Genomic DNA, 20,801 nt, shown 5'->3' with positions numbered 1-20,801 from the left:
GTCGCGAGCACCTGGGTACTCCGTTCGGCTTCGAGTACGCGCCGGTACCGAGGCCAGGACTGGGCTGCAAACATGCCAAATAACGAAAAGGGACTCACACGGATCCTCACAGCTGACACCGTGCCGCAGCCATGTTGGTTTTGGAGAACGCTCTCCCGACAGCCCTCGCGCGCGCCGGGTTTTTCCTCCTCGCTCTCCGAGCGACGCGCGCGAACGCGCGCCGGTGGCGCCATCGCGCGGCGCGTGAGCGCACCAAAGCAAGATGGCGGCGCGCAGTGGCATCGGCTTCTGAGTCAGCGTTGCGGAGGCCCGGACGTAGGTAAACACAATTTCCGTACGCTACAATTTCAAGTTCCAGCAGCGATCAGCTGGTAAAGAGTAAGCCATCAAAGTAACTTCGCGTGCATGTTTTATTTAACCTCGCTTAGCGGCTTCCTCGCGATGCAGACCACCACAAAGTTGTGCCGGTCTTGAGGCGGTCGCCGGGCAACGTAAACAACCACCGGCGAATGGCGGCAGAGTTTAGTTGGATTCGGTTCACGTCTCAACTGTTATGTGTAGGTTTTACACGAACGACGTTTTTGAGCGGGCATATATGCTTCCTGGTTTAACCAGAAGTGTGGCGTACTGTTCGCGCTGTTTACTCTGCTGTCGATCCGCGGCGCTGAACCCAAAGTCAGTCGACGCCTCGGAAGAATACGTGGCGCCATCTCATGGCGACGTTAGGCAATTGAGAGCAGACGACGTTCTCACTTCTTTTCGCTTGCGGAGTTCCCCAGCTGCACTCAAAGAAATGCAATGTACGAGGAGTCAGCTGGTAGTTTGGTCTTGAGGAATCCCGAATGTCTGCATCAGCGAACTCTAGCCACGTGAAACATTTCGGTGGAAGTGATTGCCTACGACAGGGGACATCATACGCGCTTGACCAAATAAGAGCGGCCTGCTTAGTATTATTCGTTCGTGTTGCCACAGCTTGTGGGAAGCAAATATAACAGCTTGGACATCTTATTTGCTGTCTGCGTTTTATCAATCCAATCAAAATGCGAAAGCGTTGCGCCGCGTGGCAAATGAACAATTGGTGAAACAAACACGAACGGCCGTGCTTAAAAATGCATGTGCGTAAAGGGGACTGAAACAGGCACACAAGTAAAATTGAGTATGTTTTTGCGGCAAGCGGACTTACCAGGTCACCAAGTGTGGCGGGAAAACTTGCGCAATGACAGACTGGCGTCCGTTGCTGCAGTGACAGAGAGAAAAAAGGGAAAACAAATTTCAATACTCTTGAACTTGGCTTGATGTACTGTGATATAGCACAATTGAAATGTGTACCCGAAAACTGAAAACCTTTTTATCCCACATCTGTTTTTTTTTTTATATATTTGAGAAATTCGTTTCAAACAGTGACTTAAGTCGCATGAACGTGTAAAGAATTCGTAAGAACACGCGAAAGTTTAAATTGCTCAGTAATTCCTTTCAGTGATTTCCTTACACACTCTCTTGTTTTCGTGAGGGGCTGGCGGTGGGAACAAGGCCCGTATGCGTTTTTTTTTTGTTTGTTTTCTTAAGGCAATAGCGTTAGAGCACATGTTCAACGGAAACCCTGTGTCAGAAATTCCCACTGTCAGGCGACGATGTGACGTCAAAACGGATGTCAACAAAACACCCCACAGCAATCACAAAGTGCAGCACTGGTGATGTCATTACACAATTCCTAATTCGTTTAGAGGGTGGTCACTTCATTCCACTCAGAACTTTTTGCTCATACTTGTTGGGAAACTCCGCTGCTTCAAGAAGTGACTCGTTTTAGTAGGCATTTTATTCGGTGACTATGAATGGTAGCGCCATCTAAAAGCGACCAATATAAGGTATCTGCTATTGCTTTCATGCCTTCTCAAAAATCGCTTCTTTTTGTTTTGCTTTTCGCTCTTAATTACCGTCTGTGGCGGTTACGTATGATAGTTTCGGCTACTGCAACTCTTCAACTGATTTTGTTTGCCGGGTGGTGTGCATTTGTTAGCAGTCTGAAAGTTTTCAACTCAGGTATAGTTTACTTTATTGACCGCGGGCGCCGCCACTGTCCGTAAACATCCGAATTTTGACCAGTCAGAACAATCAATGACATAAAGGCCATATGGAAAACTGATAATATTAAAGGGCTCTGATTCTACATCCATTACATGGGGCCTTTGAATATAGCAAGCCACTACGCCGGGGAAAAAAAAAAAAAAAAAAGTCGCCGCAGGCACATCGAAGTGTTCAGGTTAAGAATGATAAGCAGGACAAACTCGCAGGTGAAATGTCTCCAAGAGAGGTTTTCGACATGCATTAAAGCTCTTTCTGCTAGTATCGTATTCGGTCTGTGTCTTTGCGTATTCCACGTAGAGACTGCCGCGGTTCAAGCGGCGTCTGGGAGCCGTAATCGCAGAAACTTCAATTTGCAGGAATACAATTTGAGGTACATATCTGTCATTGATTCGAATCCTTGTCGCGAGATGCAGCCTCCAGCTTGTCCAGAACAAGTATGGGATATGCAACGAGAAATCACGTGACACCGCTCGGAAAGTTGTACAAGTGGTTACGTCATAACCACCATACAAAGGCCGGGAAGACTGGCGCCACCTGCTTGTCAGCGACTGGCGAGCATGTACACACTAATGACGTGTACAGGATTGTCTAAAGTGGTGGTGGCCTCCTTCGCGAATGAATCTGATTGTAAAATGATGGAATTTTGTGTGCGAGTTGGAACTACTACGCTGTGCAGCTTGTTCTAAAATGATGGGCTTGAAGGAGAAATTACATTTATTGTGCTTTTTATCCCCTTAGTGTATTGAAATTGTCATCGAAGAGTTTTTCTCTTTTTTTTTTTTTTTTGCGGCTCTAAAAATACAAATGGACTTAGGCTATCGATCCAGGTACCAGCCATGTAAAAGGCATTGATTGACATTTGTAGAACACTTCGTTCTCTTGCGCAATGCTGTTTTGAGAACAACGCAGTTAAAGTGTCTGAAGCTTCCCACCTTTCCACGGCACATGACCGCGATGAACAACAAGAAGATGATATTTAAGCCGCTGCTACCCAAGGGTAATATAATTTCGAAATTTAAAGAAGTGCTGTTTTAGGAGGACGCGAAATCGGAAAGTGTATTTCCCTCTTTTTTCTTTGATTCTTTTTAACAAAAAGAGGAAAGTGCAAATAAAGCTTCTGAACGCTCCCAAATTTCCGCCAGTCGCCCCCTCTCCCCAACCCCCCAAGAAAGAAGAAGTTATTAAAAAAAAAACATTTTTGAAATAGTGAATGCCTTTGTGTAACCTATATTTAGATATATAAATTTTATACCAAACGGCTGCAAAATGTACAAATTGATTTTTCTAAACAAAACAAAGTCTCGCTCTGCCTTGGGGCTACTTAAACGTCTCCGAAATGTTTTACCTTTTCTAGGTAATAAAATTACCGTCTTCAATGAAAGTGGGCCCTTTTTCATTTTAACAGGGCAAAATATTGGTGCAGGTCAACTTTTTGACCTTACTATGTCTTCAAAGATACGGAACTGTGTCAAAAATACGACGAAATGTTCTGTAGTTCTGTCGTAACCATCAGATTTTTCTGTAGTTCTGTAGTACTTTTCTGTAGTTGTGTAATTTTTCTGTAGTATATTTCTGTTGTCTGTAGTTCTGTAGCATTTTTCTGTTCTAACTACAGAAATTTCTGATGTTACTACAGAATGTTCTGTTGTCACAACAGGTTTCCCGTCAAAAACCGCACAGAAATTCTGTCGTAACATCAGAAAATTTTCTGTAGTTTTTTCCGATGTGACGTTGTAACAACAGCTATGTATGGCTGCCTCCGATTCAGAGGCTGTCTTGCCAGTTTTCGGCCCCTTGAACGGCTCGTGTTTGGTCGGCTCATCTGCTATCGTGTGCAAGCTAGCCAATCACGACCGTCGAGATCTTTAACGAAAGCCATTCAGAGAAGCACGATACTGTGCGTACGGCTTTGCGACAAAAGACAACTCCTGATTTTGCTACTTCGAAACGCCACTAGATTCGTGCGAGACATAGCATCAGGGGCGTAGCCAGGGGGAGGGCTTATGGGGCTTCAGCCCCCCACGAAATTTTTCCGTACTGTCATATACTGCAGATCAAAACAACCACCAGAGCCGGAAATCAATCTGAACTTCGTCTCCAGTATGTCTTTTTCACGCCCAAAAAGAGATTTCAATGGAAATCAAAAAAGCGAAAGGTGCATTCAGTTTTCTGAAATAGTTAATCGGATCATACAAAGGAGACAAGCCATACTATCAGACAAGCTGAAAAAGCACGCAGAGATGGAATGCGTGGGGAAATAATAATAATAATAAAAAAAAACTTGGAGGGAGCGTAACTCCTCATATGCGCAGCCTCCGCAGGCCCAACTCGACCTTCTGACGTCACGCCGTGTTCTCCCTCTCGGGCTTCTTGTTCGCACTGAATCTCTGTGTGTGCCACTATGTATGCACCGGTGAAATGTCTGTCAAAGTGGTCTACTGAGAGTCCTTGTCTATTCGTAACACTTTAGGTTTTAGAGTGCAGATGCTGCATTATAATCAAAGTTACAAGCACACTAGAGAGAGTGCAGGTAACTATCTCATCTGCGGATCCGTCAGGAAGACTACATATTCTAACTATAATGTTAATTGGATGGCTGAAAAGCTCGCTATGATGAATTTTTCAGTTCTGCATTCGCTAAATTAAACAAATGATTTTCGTCTGAAACAATGCATACACATGATACTATATGGAACGAAAGCCCCGGATGGTACTATTCTTTCGTGTAATCTTTGCATCCCGGCATGCATAATTTATGGCGCAGTTGAGAGGTGACAGGTTGGTGGCAGGTATCTCAATATGAAGGAGGCTGAGCAGCAACGTTAGCCCCCCTAGAAAAAAATTCCTGGCTACGCCACTGCACAGCATATACCTATATTGTCTGTAATTTTAATTTTGAGCTCAGTCAAACGAACATTCTTTTAATTTATGCAATTTTCTAGTTGAAGGCCATTATCCTCTTGACCTTTTCCAATTAGATACGTAAATGATAAATATTGTTACTGAGTGCAAGCTAAGTGTTCCCCTTTCTACTGCTCCTACCTGTACATTAAAAAACGATCCTGCAGACACGTGTACATCTCAGCAGATTTCGGTGCGTGATTTATTTTTTGACAAGTCCTTTACATACCTGTACAATATGGGAGGGGCGTCTCTTATAACTATAGCATGACAATGTTTGTTGATCTGGATTTATGAAGTTTTCGAAAACCTTTGGCAAGGGGTGCACGGCTATGCATCACCTGGGTATTTTCACAAAGTGTGGCCTTTTTCACTCGTAGTTACCGTGCATAATTAAAACTTGCACCCTTTGGCGCTTTGCGCCGCACGCAGCATGCCTACAGCGAAACAGCGAAGGCATGCAACCTCTGCTCTGTTTTTCCTCATTCACTTCCCTCATTTAATTTCCTTGCTCCGTCGTCGTGCAGAGCCTTTCTTTCCTCGCATGCTGATTAGCAGTGCGTTCTTCCTTGTTTTTAATCCTCGCTAATTCTTATAACTCGCATTCACGTAATCTGATTAAGAGAGAAGCTGCCAGTCCCCGCTATAGCGTTCGTCCCATTCGGGATAGCAAGGAGGAGGAATGTGGGAAGTGCGGCGGCGGGGCAAAGAATGAAGAGGAAGAAAGCGCTTCCCGCGAAACCCTTTGGACCCGACGCGTCGTCGGGGGCGCACCCCGCAAGCTCGCGGTCCCGTCAAGGAGAAGGCGGGAGTGGGGGATATCGGGCTGCAGCTAACGCAATTAAAGGAATTGAAAGTTTCCTTTGCGGTAATCCACTAATTCAACACAAGTTCTTAACGCAATTAAAACCTCTCTCAGATGCCGAGTATGCCCGAAAGGAAGACGACGGCGCCCGCGTATACGAAGGGAAAAATGTTTGTGCCACGTGGCTTCCGCTTCGCCCGTTTCTCCTTTCATCTCCCCCTTTTTCCCCCCATATCTGCCTCTTTCAAATGCTTATCCCCCATTTCGACAGTCTAGTATTTTATTTTTTTTCTCTCCAATAATTGCGTGTCGCCTGGAGAGACAAAGAGAGCGAACTGAATATCACTTCATTCTCAATGCCCTCTTTCCTCAATCCTCAATAACTTTTCTTCTGTGTGGTTTAATTCTCTCATTCTAGCGTATTTCTCTCTATATCGAATCTTCTCGATATAGCGTTTTCAGCAGCGAATTTTTGTTTCTGTATACTTTCCTTATCTCAGGCCCTGTTTTGAGGCTTCAGTGTACTCTTCCCTCGTATTACAGCCTTCCGCAGCTCCACTCACTTTCACCGTGTCGTCTCGTTGTAGAAGAGTTTGTTGTTTTGCGGGCATTGCATTCTTGAGAGTCTTGCTCGGCATCGCATTGAGCGGTGCTGTCGTAAAGAACACGCCGTTCTTTTGTTCTTCACCGCATCGCCAAACCGTCTCGTCGTCTTCATCGCCTTAGCAGCGTGCATATATGCACTTTTGTTTTTCTGCATGCCTAGTTTTCGCATCTGTAATTCGATTTTGGCACTTGGAGTTTTCCCTCATTTTGAAGGAGACGCAGGAGCGCCTCGATGCGCCCATGTTCCCGAAGCCTTCTTTTTCCTGTGTGTGTTATTATTATTTCCGCGCGCCTTTTCTCTGTACCGATGACATTCCTCTTGTGTCTCGCGAGCGCTCCGCGGAATCGTACTCCGGGGAGAAAAAAAAAAGGCCCGGACTTTCTCATCACCATCGACCGTCGCTCGATTTTGGGAAGGTTAAAAATGCGGGACAAATAGCTGATCTTGGCGGCCGTATTTATGGCTTAATTTCTCGAAATTTTACGTGGCTAATCGGGAAAGTTCTAGGGGAGGAACCGTGGTTGATGTCGACCACCTGGGAGTTCTTTAACGCGCACTGACATCGCACAGCACGTGATGCGCTTTTGCATGTTGCCTAGTACGGCCGACGCGACGTGGACTCGGACGCAAGACATCGGTTTCATAAGGAGATTTGATAGCGATTTACCCGAGGCGACAAGTAGGTCTGTAATCTTCAAAGCCTGTAGAGTGCACATTCAAAAGAAAGTCGGACTCCTACGCTGAGCTTTTGCAAGATACTATGAGGACTCATCTAACTCCCGATTTTTTTCTACAGCAGGGAAAATTATTCTGCCCGTTGCCCGTATACTTGATGCGTATCTAAAGCACAGTTGACGTCGGTGCGAAATGTGACGCAGCCTCAGGGTTAGTACTTGTTAGTCTCCGTTTTCCCGCGCTTGCATCCAATTTCCAGCACGCGCCCAGAGGTTCTCTAGAACGCTAGAAAAAGAAGTTAAATGCACGTTTTCTGTGGGTGTGTTTTGGCATTTCCAGAGGTCAAGGCATGTGGTACTAAGTCGTGGGTTTGAGCAATCGCATGGAAATTCACCCAAGATCACGCCAAAATCGTGCTGATGGTATGACGAATTAACAAACTGTTTTGTGCTTTCGCTGAAAGTGCTCGCTCAAGGACCCCAGACTGCACAGATCATCGGCCCAATATTGGTAATATACTGCCAATGTGCTGGTCATACGTTGGGCCGTACATTGCCAACACAGTGTCACTATTGGTCCACGGTTTGTACTACCGGGGATGAGTTCGAAAGCTGCTGCTGTACATAAACTATTATCGGAGGAACACTATATTTGGGTTGACTTGGCCGTCTAGTTTGGTAGGGACGCTCCCAAAATGTGTGAAGCAAGTCTACTCTGCAACGGACATGAACAATAACTATGACATGGAAAGATCGCATGCAGTTGTCACCACCTCTACTGCTCCGCCTAACCTTCCACCTCAAGGATGTTTCTTAAGCAACTCAGCGCCTACTTCATCGCTACTAAAGTCGCCGCGTCCAGCTTCAGGGGATCAACCGACTTCAGCTTCCAACAGCTTGCCTACTCCTGTGACCATTCCTATGAGGTCTCTTTCCGATTCAACAGAACCAGCTGCAAAGAAGGTAAAACCCTCTTCAGACGATCATAATTCGTCAAGAACACCATCGAAATACGGGCTCCCTGACGCAGACTGCTCCTTCCGAGTACATATTAAGCCTACATTTCAATATGGCATAACGTCAATTTCTTCAAGATCAGTGCAACAGCTTATTGACCGCGCACTGGGTACAACAGGCTACCGAGGATTTATTTACCACCGTCCCTCTAATTCAATCACAGTGCAAGTAGCCTCCCTTGGCGATGCTGAGAAAATCTGTCATATTGATAAAATATATATCAGTGACTCTCAATATGTACCTGTGCACGCATACCTAGCATCCGGACCTGGCTTGCAAAGATGTGTCATTTATAACCTGGATCCTAAGGCACCTCCAAATGAGGTTATGGCGGATCTTTTATCAGACACACACTCTGTGCTAAATGCCCGCCAACTAGGTAAACGAGGCACATTTCTTCTACTTTTGAAGGGTCCTTTAGAACTCCCTACTCATTTGTTCTACAACGGGCTGGTCGTTCATCCGAAGCCTTTCCGGCCTGCCCCAGTGTTTTGCTACCGATGCCTACGACAAGGCCACATCAAAAAAATATGCCCTGCATCCGAGGACACTTTATCAAAACAATCAGCGGACGGCCTCCCCTCCTTCACGTGTCCGTTCTGTAAAACAAACGATCACGACATTACGTATCCCAAGTGCCCTCGCAAGAAACGTCGTGTAGTACATAAGCCTAGTTTTGATGCAGTCAAGATTTCAAACCGTTTTGCTGCTCTATCCAACCACACAGAGGAGGATGGTACCGACTTGACGCCAACATATTTACCTCCGCCCTCTCAAATCCGCTCATCTTATGCATCTGTTTCGAAGCACAGTTCCCGTACTCTTCGTCAAACAGAAGATGAATTTCCACCAATTAGTTCCCTTACGCCTAACAATATTTCTGTCATAGATGAAGAGATTGCCAAAGTTCGCCAACAGCTTGATCACCTTTGCAAACGTCGGTTAATCTTACTGCAACGTTCGCACCAATCGCCTGTTGAGCCTACACGTCAAGTACATCATTGCTCTAATGAGTACAGTCATTTTGAGTCAAATTATGCCCAACCTCAAAAATCTGCAGCTACAACTTCAATGACATCACTGATTACACTGCTGCAGAAACTGCCTGAAATGATAGCATCTGTTCTGAAAACTAATGGCCACTAACCATAAATCCCTTATAATGCAATGGAACTGTAGGGGTCTCACTAACAAACTACCTGAATTGAAGCTCCGTATTCAAGACGGAAAACTTAATGCATGGGCTTTCCTTTTACAAGAGCATAACGCTATTCCACCTCTATCTGGTTACTGCATATATCACTGCCCCTCGATATCCGACCGCCGCAGTGGTCTTGCTCCCGGTAAAGCGGCAATATATGTTCATCCATCCACTCCTCATTCTCCAATAGACCTATCCCGCTGGTGCAATACCCGTCAAGAAGTGACCGCCATTATTACTAAGCCCCAACGTACTCCAGTTATATTAGTGTCATTTTACGCACGACCGATATCTACTGTACTCAACTTTGGATGGCTCACACATCTACGCACCTCATACCCAGGTGTACCCATACTTGTTGGAGGAGATTTCAATGGACCGCACACAGCCTGGGGTTATATACAAGACTCTAAGCGTGGACGTCAAATTTACGACACATTTTTCGACCAGTCGTTTACACTTCTCAACAGTTTGACAAAATGTACCCGCCCGCGTGCATCGGCGTCGACTCCGGACCTTACGTGGTGGCTAGGCCCTGGGAATCCTCGCTGGAATTGCGAAACAGACACCTGGGGCAGTGACCACTCGCCCATTCTAATCGATTTTACCTCAAGCACACTACGTAAAATTCGCCGCAAAATTCACGTTACTTCTTGGGATACTCTACGTACAGATGCTCGCCTCATCTCAATAACTCCTGATTCGGCACTTGCTACTTTCATGCAAGTTCTAAATCAGCACACCGTGTCTTCAACCATCAATGAAGACCAACCAAACCCTGACCTTCACCTCCTTAACCTCTGGGCACGGCGCAAGCAAATGGACGTATACGTCAGTCAGCATCCGTCCAATAATATTGCCATAGCAGAACTTCATAAACTAACCGCTAAAGCCCGTCGGTATTCTAAGCACCTTCTACACAAACGTTGGACAGACTGGTGTTCTCACATAAGTACTCCGATCGGAAACCGCCACCTATGGCGTGTGTTTCATTCAATGGAACGAAAACCCTCAGTTAAAGACTACGCCGAGAGTATTCGAATAGCCCTGCGTCTTTCACCGCAAGAATTTGCCAAGCAAGCAGCTCTTCAGTTCTTCCCCAATCATGACTGCCAACCTGCACCGGTTCCACTCAGTCTCGACAACCATCTCCCAGAAGATAAGATCACGAACCCTTTCACCATGGCTGAGCTGATCGCTGCGATTGAAGACATCCGCCCAAACACCACACCCGGTCATGATGGTGTGCCTTATACACTATTCCGCAATCTAGAAGGTGAATCATTGACCTCACTTCTGAGAATTTTCAATGAAATCTGGATTTCCAGTGAAATGCCACCAGATTGGAAACATTCTGTAGTAGTTCCCATACCAAAGCCCGGAAAACCACCTACAACCCTTGGTGCTCTACGCCCGATTTCTCTTACCCCAACTATCTGTAAATTGTACGAAAAGCTACTTGCCATTCGAATATCCTGGTGGCTTGACCATCATCACAAATATTCGTCTTCACAGATTGGCTTTCGGCCTGGTTACGGATCTGAAGATGGTCTTCAACTTTTTGCCAATGAAGTAATATATTGTTCATCTCACAGTCGTCTCGTCCGCACAGTCGTGGCAACAGATATCACGAAAGCCTACGACAACATCCTCCACACAGCGATCCTCAATACTTTGTCATCACTTGGAATGCCCTTACAGCTTTGTCGTGCAATTCACGCGTTCCTCTCCCACCGAACGTTTGCTATCCGTGTAAATGGAAAACCAACAGGACATTTCATTTCTAATCGTGGAGTACCGCAGGGCTCAGTTTTAGCCCCAACTTTGTTTAATATTGCATTTATTCCTCTCATGCATGAACTTGCCTCAGTTCCTAATATTAAAGTGCTAGCCTACGCAGATGACATTACTATGTGGTCTACAAACCGCTCAGTGCAGGTGCAGCAAGACTCCCTGCAAAATGCCATAAATATCCTTCAAAACTTTCTCAACAACACAGGCCTATCCCTCAACCTCACTAAAACATGCTATGTTCATGTGGGCAATAAGGCCGGCCGCAGAAGTTTCAAAGCTAACCCATTCGCGTTGACAATTGACAATACACTCCTCCTTGAAGTGGAACATACCAAGGTGTTGGGTCTCCATGTACATTCTTCAGGAAAAGGCACAGTTTGGCTATCCGATGTACGCAAAAGTGCGATGAACACACTGGGACTAATTCGAAGAATAGCAAATCGTTCTGGTGGTGCCCGATCAGATACCGCTCGCCGACTTGTTCGTGCTGTCTTTCAACCGCGGCTTCTATACCAGGCACAGTTTCAGAAACTGACAAAACGGCAATGGTCCACACTCGAGGCACTCAACCACGAGGCCATGCGAGTCATTACGGGACTGCCTCGATCAACTCCTATCTGTCTGCTCCAGGAGTACGCCCACCTTAACTCGCTGGCAGAATTAACTGCCCAAAGACAGACAAACAGAGCAAGAAAAGCTTCCCTTCGTTTTGAATTAGAGAACCAACCACCTCCATGGGACTACTACCACCTTACTTCTAATAAGCCTCTACTCACCAAGAAATCGCAGCCCTCATCATCATTCCCAATAACGTCTTGCGCAACACATGATGACTGCATTATTTACACAGATGCAGCCGTAACCCCAACAGGTGGTTCAGTTGCTTTTATAAGCCCAACCCACCCTCACCTGAACACCAATCGAAGTTACCTTACCGACGCCAAATCAACTCTTGCATTCGAACTGCAAGCTATCTTAAACGCCATTGAAGCGTTACCTGCCGACCCTACTTTTCAACAAGTACTCATAATGACTCAGTCTAAAGAAGCCTTAAAACATTTAAAGAAAGTCCATGACACTCTTAGGGTCGCACAGACTATACATGCTGCTTGTCACCGTTACCCAGTGACTATAACCATTCACTGGGTTCAAGACAACAAAAATTTGAATACCATATCAGCAGACGTGCTTCCTCATGCAGATGATGTGTCACAACCTATTCATGATTCCTTTCCACCGGATCCACTCCTGACCCATTTGACATCATCAGCATCCCTCAGGCAGCGTACACGTGCTCTAATTCCCCCGTGTACGTACCCCCTTCCCCCCAATCTAACAAGGGTGGAGGAGGTATCTCTGAGACGGCTGAGAGTCGGAGTGGCTCTTACGCCCGCCGTTCGACACCAGTGGCAAAGTACTACTATTCCAGTTCCCGACAAATGCCCACACTGCGAAGAACCGGCTTGCGACACCACTGTACGGCATCTAATATGGACATGCCCAGGAACTTCGCATATGCGCAACACCATTTTACAAAAAGCTGGACTTTCACCAAGTAATGACTCTCATTTCCACTTATGGACAACAAACAACATTTATGCACGCAGTTTGTGTGACTTCTTGCACATGGCTGCACTCCACACATTCCTGTGACGCTATACCACCACCTTTTATGCCGTGTGGCAAACTCAGCGCTATAAATAAATAAATAAAAAGTCTACTCTGCTGAAACTCATTCGGCTTTTTACCATATCCAGTGTTGTTTTTGCATCTTATCATGAACGTTTTCCTTTGTTCGCAAATTGGGAACTGTGGATTTTAGAGCTTCCGAGGACACCGCATATTGATTCTGCTGATCAATATTCCCTTGCTTCTCAGGCGTTTATCGTTTTAGAACAAGGAGAAAAAAATTGTATTCGGCATATTATAATGCTGCCGCTCAGTAAAACGAAGAAAACAAATGACGGAATTAATTCGAGAGTTCCACAAATTGCCTTAATGTAGTTACGACTAACTTCGGAATTTTCTCCCTATATAATGGAATTGAAGAGATAATATTTGACCACAGTTAAAAAGCTTCGTAGTGTTTCAGGGAATTTCGGTAAGCGAAGTAGTCTTAATTTTTTTTTTTTTGATAATTTAATAAGGTTTCGACCTGCTACAGGGAAGGGCCTCATATAAAGAATTCGAATCTCGCGAATTTTCGGCTACGCCATTAAACAACACTGCATAATTTAGCAATTTAACAACCTAAAAAGTATGGTCGCTAAAACTGCGCCAGATCTTTAATCCAACCACTTTTCACTTGCATACGGATCCACAGCACAGCTTCCATCTTAAGTGCACAGGCCAAAAGCACCACCTCTCTTAAGGCGGCGGATTAACATGCCGAAAGTGCTGCCTTATACTGCTGCGCAGGAATACTGATCGGTCTTAAGGTCTCTTAAAACATAACTTAAAGCGTGCTCCCTCCAACCTCCGATTGTGTGCTTACACCACTCTTATTCGACCTAAAATTGAATATGATTCGGCTATTTGGGACCCTCATCAAGTATACGTAATATAGTAACATCGAATCATTGTAGAATCGCGGAGTTCGTTTTATCTTCTCTGATTATTCGCATCATACCAGCATCACAGCCTTAAAGAAACGCGCCGATCTTCAGGATCTATGTCTCCGTCGTAAAGTTGCAAGTTTATCATTTTTCATAAACTGTATCATCACTCAACGCTTCATAATGACTTTTTTTTCTTTGCCTTCTTGAATTTTTAACCGCCGCGACTATCCATTTAAAGTTAAGCCCTTGTCATGTCGTACATCTAACTGTGCACATTCGTTCATACCACGTACTATAACTGACTGGAACGCTCTGCCTTCACATGTTGCTACCGTCACTGATGCGGATAAATTTTATAACCTATTGGCTGCCACAACCTCTGCTTAAATGTTTTGGGTTCATTGTTAACTTACCTGTGCATTAGGTTTCTGTCTTGTGTTTCTGTTGTTGTTGATTCTCGCTTTATTTTCATGCCGTTGTTTGTGAGACATTGTATAACTTATATCAACGTTACTGTCTGCTGCTCTATTGATATTTTTGTTTTTCCTCTTTAAGCTTTAAAGTTTAATTTTGTGTTTTGTATTTTTGCAAATATTGATATGTGTTTATCTGTTTTGTTGTCGTGTCTTGTAATTGTGGTTTATTTGTTTACTTTTGATTGCGTGCCTGTATACCCCCCCCCCCCCCCCCCCCCTTATGTAATACTCCCGAACTGAGGGCCCCTAGGAGCATGTTGTATAAATAAATAAATAAATAAATAAATAAATAAATAAATAAATAAATAAATAAATAAATAAATAAATAAATAAATAAATAAATAAATAAATAAATTTGTGTACGAGATTCCGACTTTGGTAGTGGCCATAGCTTGCTAATCGGCTCTTCGATTGAACTTGAAGGCCAGATAACCTCCCGCGAACAAGCAAGGGTGGCAAAATGCATAAAAGCATAAACAAAAAGAAAGCACGTTTAAGAAGACCTGGTCCTTTCACCTAGCGGTTGCATAACATGTCCCCCTGTGACCGGTCGTTGCCGGCAATCTATAGACACCTGAAGGAAGGAGGCAATCTAGCACCCCCCTCCCCCCGCCCCCCTCTTTCTCTCTTGGTCTCCCCACAGCTACATGCCTGTGTTGGTGTTTTGTAAGAGTAGTAGCCGCTAACGTCCGCGTCGATTTCTCGATCTTCGTTTGTTTTTTTCTTGCTGTCTGCTCTCGCGTATTCTGATTTCCCTTTTGACGTGCCCTCACACGCAGTCTCATCTTTTGTTGCCAAACGATGGAAGAAAACAGCCCCCGCAAACGAGACTCTGCGAGAACCAGCGTCACAAGACGTTGTTTGCGTCTCAGTGCCGACTTATTGCGTCGTGAACTCCATAGACCGTTCTTTCCGGCCGCACGCTGCGTGTGCATCTGGATCGCCCTCAAAAGAGCGGACACGCTAGCCGCTCCGTCTCACCGGGCGGTTGAAACGGGAGCGACGGACTCGTGTCTCGAAACGTGCGAGGCTTTCGCTGCGATGATATAGGGCACGTGGCAACCCGTGCCTCTTTCTTCCAGCTAACTCCCACCGCCAACCACCCGCCGCTCTACACGTGGGCGGTCCGGGCGGAATGAGTATACCGGTAGTTCTTCCTTACAATGTGCGCTCAATATCTTTGTCAAAAGATGAAGGAAGGTCAGCGTTCTGTCCGACAGACGTGGTATATCATTGCAACGGGAAAGAGTGCTGACCGAGCTCATTGACGATTCCGATGTCACTTTTTATTGGTTCAGGCGACGACGATCATCATCACATTACCATTACTATCATCACTCTCAGTTAGTGCGGCAGGGTCGAGTTCAATGCAAAGGCCAGACAGCATCTGATGCCTGCCTCTTAACCGTAGTACTGCACCCACTATCCTGTTACACCTGTCATCTTAACCCTGCCATGTATCCCCGTTCATTTACCCCTAGACAACATTTGTAGCATCAATAGTTAACCTGAACATCGTCAGCGCTCGAATGCATGTCATTTGACTTGATATCTGCTCTGACCTTAGCATTATGTGCAGAGGCGTGACCAATAGGCGCTTGTTTTCTATTGCATGTTGCGGTCGTTCTGGCGCGCCTAACATTATACTGGCGCCATTTTCCTTGCTACAGCTTGTATTGCGGCCTTCGGTGTCACTTTGAGCGTATATTTGAGGAAGAGTACACTGCTCGGGTGACGAGTGCGTAAAGCGGTCCGGTCAGCTGCAACTCTGCAATGAGAGGCAGTGAAGTTGCAAACTTGGGACAGTTGTCGTTGACTCACTAACTTTACCATTCGACGTTAACCGAGCTGACTAATTTTTAATTAGGGTCCAGTCATTTGTGGCGGAGGCGCAGCTTACTCTTTCGACATCTGTAAAGTGTAGAGTATAGGGCAAATCATAATATAACACGTCATGTATGCGCTCTTTTTCCTCTGGCTATTTCTAAGTAAATTTTCGTGTTGGAAATCTGGCGTTTCCAGTTGCACGAGGTTAATAATGACTCCGTGACGCTTTAGCGCAGTGTTTTTTTTTTTTTTTTTCTTGTACGTGTCGCTCTGCAATCGGTAGAGTATATATACGCGTGCGCGGTGATCATGCAGCGTAGCCGTGGTCCTGGAATAATCCTGGCGCTCTATGAATTATGAATCGCTTCGTACTCTACAAAACTGCACAGGCGGCGTACGTGATTTATCCCAATGGCCGCCCCCCCCCCCCCCCCCCCCCCCCCCATGAGGTCGCCCCTTTGTGGACAAGCAAAGGCGCAGTCCGAGGAAGAAAGGCGCGCGTCCCTCTAATTGACCTTTCTCTTTCCCCGCTTTCGCGGCGTCTTCCAAACAACCTCCTCCACAACAACCACGTTTAACTCGGTCGGAGAATATACACCGAAATGAGCTCGCGGACCTGTGCTGAGTGACCCGAGGGAGTCCAAAACATGACTCTGCTGAACACACTGACCCCCACTCAGTGGGCGGAGCTATGCATGGGGGCAGTTATCGGAAGATAGCTCTGAAAGAAAGAGAGAGAGAGAGATGGGTTGGTATATGCGTGTACGAAGAAAGAGAGGAAGAGGACGAAGTCTAAGAAAGGTGAAACGTACACGGCGTGCTTTTCGCTTAACTGCGAACAAAACTGGGACTTCTGGGAAGTACGGGTGCCCTCTTCTAGTATGCTTTGAGGCCACCTCCGACCGAGAGAGAGGGAGAGAGAGAGAGAAATAGAGAAAAAAGAAAACGATCATATCACTTGTTAGACGGCTCGCCGCTGTGACTTCTTCCTCTCCTACTTTTGTTATTCTTTTTTTCCTGTTTCAACGTGACCTCTGCTAGTCGAAGGGCGCTCCACTGTACGCATAGTGCGCCCTTAAGCGCCGCGACCTTTCAACTCTTATACCCGTGACTTATTAATATTTCACCTTCATTTTTTTGTTTTATTTCCTTCTTAGTCGCTTTCTTCACGCTTTAGCTGTAGCGCATCCGATTGATCTATCCTTCCCCTGCTGCTGTTACTCTCTCCTCGTCTCGCTCTGGTGTAGCCCCGGCGAAGAGAGAGAGAGAGAGAGAGAGCGACGATGTTGCTCGGCCTTGATTGTGTTAAAGTGCGGGTTGTTACGCGCTCGGGAGAAAACGGTGCCGAACGTGATCGGCAGCCGGTCATGCCTGATGAAGGTGCTCAGGGTGATAGGCCCCTGCAGGTTACACGGTAGCCTCCGAAATGTGTAAGCCACGGCCGGTTGGCTCCAATGTTCATCTGGCGCCGTCCTGGTAATTATTGGTTATGCACTTCGTGATGCCTCTATTACGAAAGTCGAAGCGAGCTACGCACGCGCTGGCTAACGGTACGGGATCCATAAGCTCCCCGCACGTAACCCGGTAAAGCTCGCCGACACAGAGCTCTCGATATCCGCGGCTGCGAGGATTTCGGATATTTCTAGTCGGGAACCGAAGACGGGGCGCCGGCGTTTCGCTGCTGTTGTCGGCGCGTCAAAGCGAGGCATCCGGGGACGCGCTGGTTGGAGTCGTTGTCCTCGCTCGCATATGAACGATAGTGAGCGCGGCGGTGTTGACGATGACGACGAGGTCTTCATATTTCCGCTCCTTACCGAGCTCGCTGCCAGCAGGTTCGTTCTCGGGAAAAGGAGAGAGAGAGAGAGAGAGAGAGAGAGAGAGAGAGAGAGAGAGAGAGAGAGAGAGAGAGAGAGAGAGAGAGAGAGAGAGAGGCGTACGAGGGGCGGGTGGTGGAAGCAGCAAATCCGCCGAGCTGCTGCTGCAGCGGAGGCGACGAAAATCAGGAAATATCTGTGCTGGACGTGTTCGGAATGCTTGCGTCCGTCGCTGTCGTCCTCCGCTGCTTCCCGCTGCCCTTTTCGCCTCGTCGTCTCTGCGCTCTGTAACACTTTCTGGTAACGTGCGCCTGCCGCTTTTGCTATAGTGGCGAGTTCAGGGGCCTCATATAAGGCTTGTCAAGCCTGTAATATAGCTTTCCTCTCTGGTGTGCACTGCCACGTTTGCGAATTAAATTAATGAGCCAATTTATTTAAACGTGAGAGTATACCGCGTTCGGTTCGGGGTGATTAGAAATTTAAGGATTGCTTAGGATTTCGATAACCTGTCCTGAATCTGCCTTTGCTCTTCGGATCTGCCTCGGGAAGTGCAGCTTAGCCTATGACGCAAGGTCCCAGGGGATAGTGATGCTTTTCCAGAAAAAAGGTTGGTTTGACCCGATGTCTTGGTTTGCGTCCCAGCGTACAGCGGTTGTGGATCGACGTAGTGTGTTTTCGGCACATGTTACTTTGATGGTTGTGCCACGTACACTTCCCGGAGTACGCTGCGCCGTATTGCAGTGACGTCACCACTGTGGATCTTGTAATCATCATTTGATCCATCAGAAGGAAGCATTACCATGTCCTTCTGCTTGCCAATGAAAACCGGTCAGTTCCGGTTACGTGATTCGAGTTTGTGGTACCCGGAAGTGGCAGTGATAGCCTATCGAGAAGCGGTCGCACAGCGTGTGAGCGCCATGTATTTCCCTGTACGGGGCTGAAAGGTCAAGCATTTAATTTCTTACTTTTCACTGTACGTTGAGGACAGTTAGAATCACAGAAGCAACTATAATTTAGTAACCTATGATGACAAGCAATAACGTGATTGCGGACAGTTTCTCTCCTCTGTCGTGTATAACAATACGTCGACGGTCATGAGCGCAAGGAAACTCACGTATCTGAGTTCTGATCGCGTCAACTGACGCTAGTTTTCAAAAAGAGACTTTTTATATAGAGAACAGTGGCAACGTCAATTGTTTTATAGCGGTATGTCTGTTGCCGTAAGAGGTTGAACAACCCAGTCAGGTTTGTAGAGTTTGGACAACTGAGTACTGAGGGACAGTGTTGATGTCGAGAATCCCCGCTTGTCAGAGAGCGCAGAGCCGTGAAAGGCCGTGCTTGTTTTGTGGCCGTAACAAGGCGGCCTGGCTGAAGAAATTTGAGGGGATACAAGGACAAATTTAATGACGAAGACAGTCTTGACATTGAAGACGGTGCTTTCATGGGTCTGAAAGGTAGGGGAAAAAAAATGAAATACAGATGCCATAGGCGGGGGGGGGGGGGGGGGGGGGGGGGGGGGGGAGCGGCCATTTATTAATTCATTCAATCTGTGCTGTAATTGCGGAATCAAGAAAGAAAAATGCCTAGAAGCGCGAGCTGATTTCGTTCTCGTCAACACGTGACACACGCCCCTACGTGGTGTGCCAGAAGTGTCACGCGCCAAATTTGGAAGGACATGCAGTTACACGCGATCCGGTGACGGATCTCGGTACGAAGTCAACTTGTTCCCTAATTAGTCCGAAAACATAACTCATACAAGCGCAAATGCGCGCACACGCCTCGTGCTAATTTGGTTCGATTTAGCGCGGACACGCCTTTTCCCCCATTCTTAAGGCATCCGGATAGTGTGGCGCATGCAGAGAACCTCGGCGCGGCCAAGCTGGCATGGTGCATGTTGTCGCTAAGGTCTTCCTCCTCCTACTTCGCCTCACTCTCACCTTTCTCTCTGTCGCAAGTTATAGTGCGTATACAACTGATATAATCTCTATAGCGGACGAGGAGAAATGTTACAATAGCTTGCCAAGTGTATATACACCGTCCTCTTATTGTGGCCAGGCACGATTTTTAGCGCCGGTTTTTCTCACGTAATTGCTCCTCCGGGCCCTGCATCTGTGCTAGTGTCTGTCCGTGTGTAATTGCTACAGGAGGCGGCATGGACTGGTGCCGCCGCTGGTGCCTGCGTTGGCCGTTTAGCAGTTTTTTTTTTGTTTGTTTCTTGTTTTCGCCGCCCAGGGGCGCTTTTTGTCGAGCCTGTTTTCAGCCGCATAATTCTTTCGCAGGTCGTCTCTCTCTCGCGCGCGATCGGGACTCGTGGTGAAAAACGGATCGACCTTGAAAAACGCGTACGCGCGTTTAGCTAGCGACAAGGTGGCGAGGTGCAGATTTAATGACCGATAAAACTAAACAACGATAGTAAAAAGTTCGTTCTGCAGAGAGTCCCTGACGCTTGCGTGCGTGTGCGTTTTGTGTAGATGGGATTGCGATACGGGCGCCGGCACTGTGTTCACTGCTGCAGAGAGATCGCAGGCGCGTGTAATTATCGATTAGAATCGCTTCGTTTTTCTATACAGCAACCGATAGGCTTCATTTTTTGAGACGCGTAGACGTTCGTCGCCGGCCAGATAGGCGCGCTAATTGCCGCGTCATTACGCTACTTGCGCATGGACACGGGTCCTTCTTCTATATTAGGAGGCAAATAGTGTGCAGCTGCTGCCACCGTTGTGAATGCGGTCGAAACGCGGCGTGTATAGGAACGAGAAACAGGAATTCCACGGACACAGTGTCCTAAATTGTGCGTTTTTCTTTAGCACCTCAATAATAGGCTGAAATTCCTTAATAGGACGCTCCGGTTCGCACATACGTGCGCTCCAAACGTCACGATTTGAAGAGATGCGCCTTCAAGGAGTTACTTTTGGATCACGATGTCGAAGACGTGTTTCTCGGTTATGACAAACCTTTCACAATATATATATATATATATATATATATATATATATATATATATATTTTTATATTCCCACTATCCAACATTGAAGCTATATG

General features: G+C 46.5%; 1 protein-coding gene across 1 annotated transcript in view; it reads left to right on the top strand.

Annotated features, from left to right (window-relative positions):
- Positions 1-252: 252 nt before the first annotated feature.
- The window catches only part of LOC146181784 (uncharacterized), a 397,304-nt gene continuing 376,755 nt past the window's right edge, over positions 253-20,801 (top strand). Inside the window, exon 1 of the mRNA XM_084576789.1 lies at positions 253-319. The gene's annotated coding sequence lies outside the window, so the exon portion shown is untranslated. The remainder of the gene's footprint in view (positions 320-20,801) is intronic.

Source organism: Amblyomma maculatum, chromosome 8, assembly GCF_055883805.1.
Source record: "Amblyomma maculatum isolate TAMU_Amacu chromosome 8, ASM5588380v1, whole genome shotgun sequence".
Lineage (NCBI taxonomy): Eukaryota > Metazoa > Arthropoda > Arachnida > Ixodida > Ixodidae > Amblyomma > Amblyomma maculatum.
The sequence above is the reverse complement of the archived record's forward strand: the minus strand, read 5'-3'. Positions and strand labels throughout refer to the sequence as shown.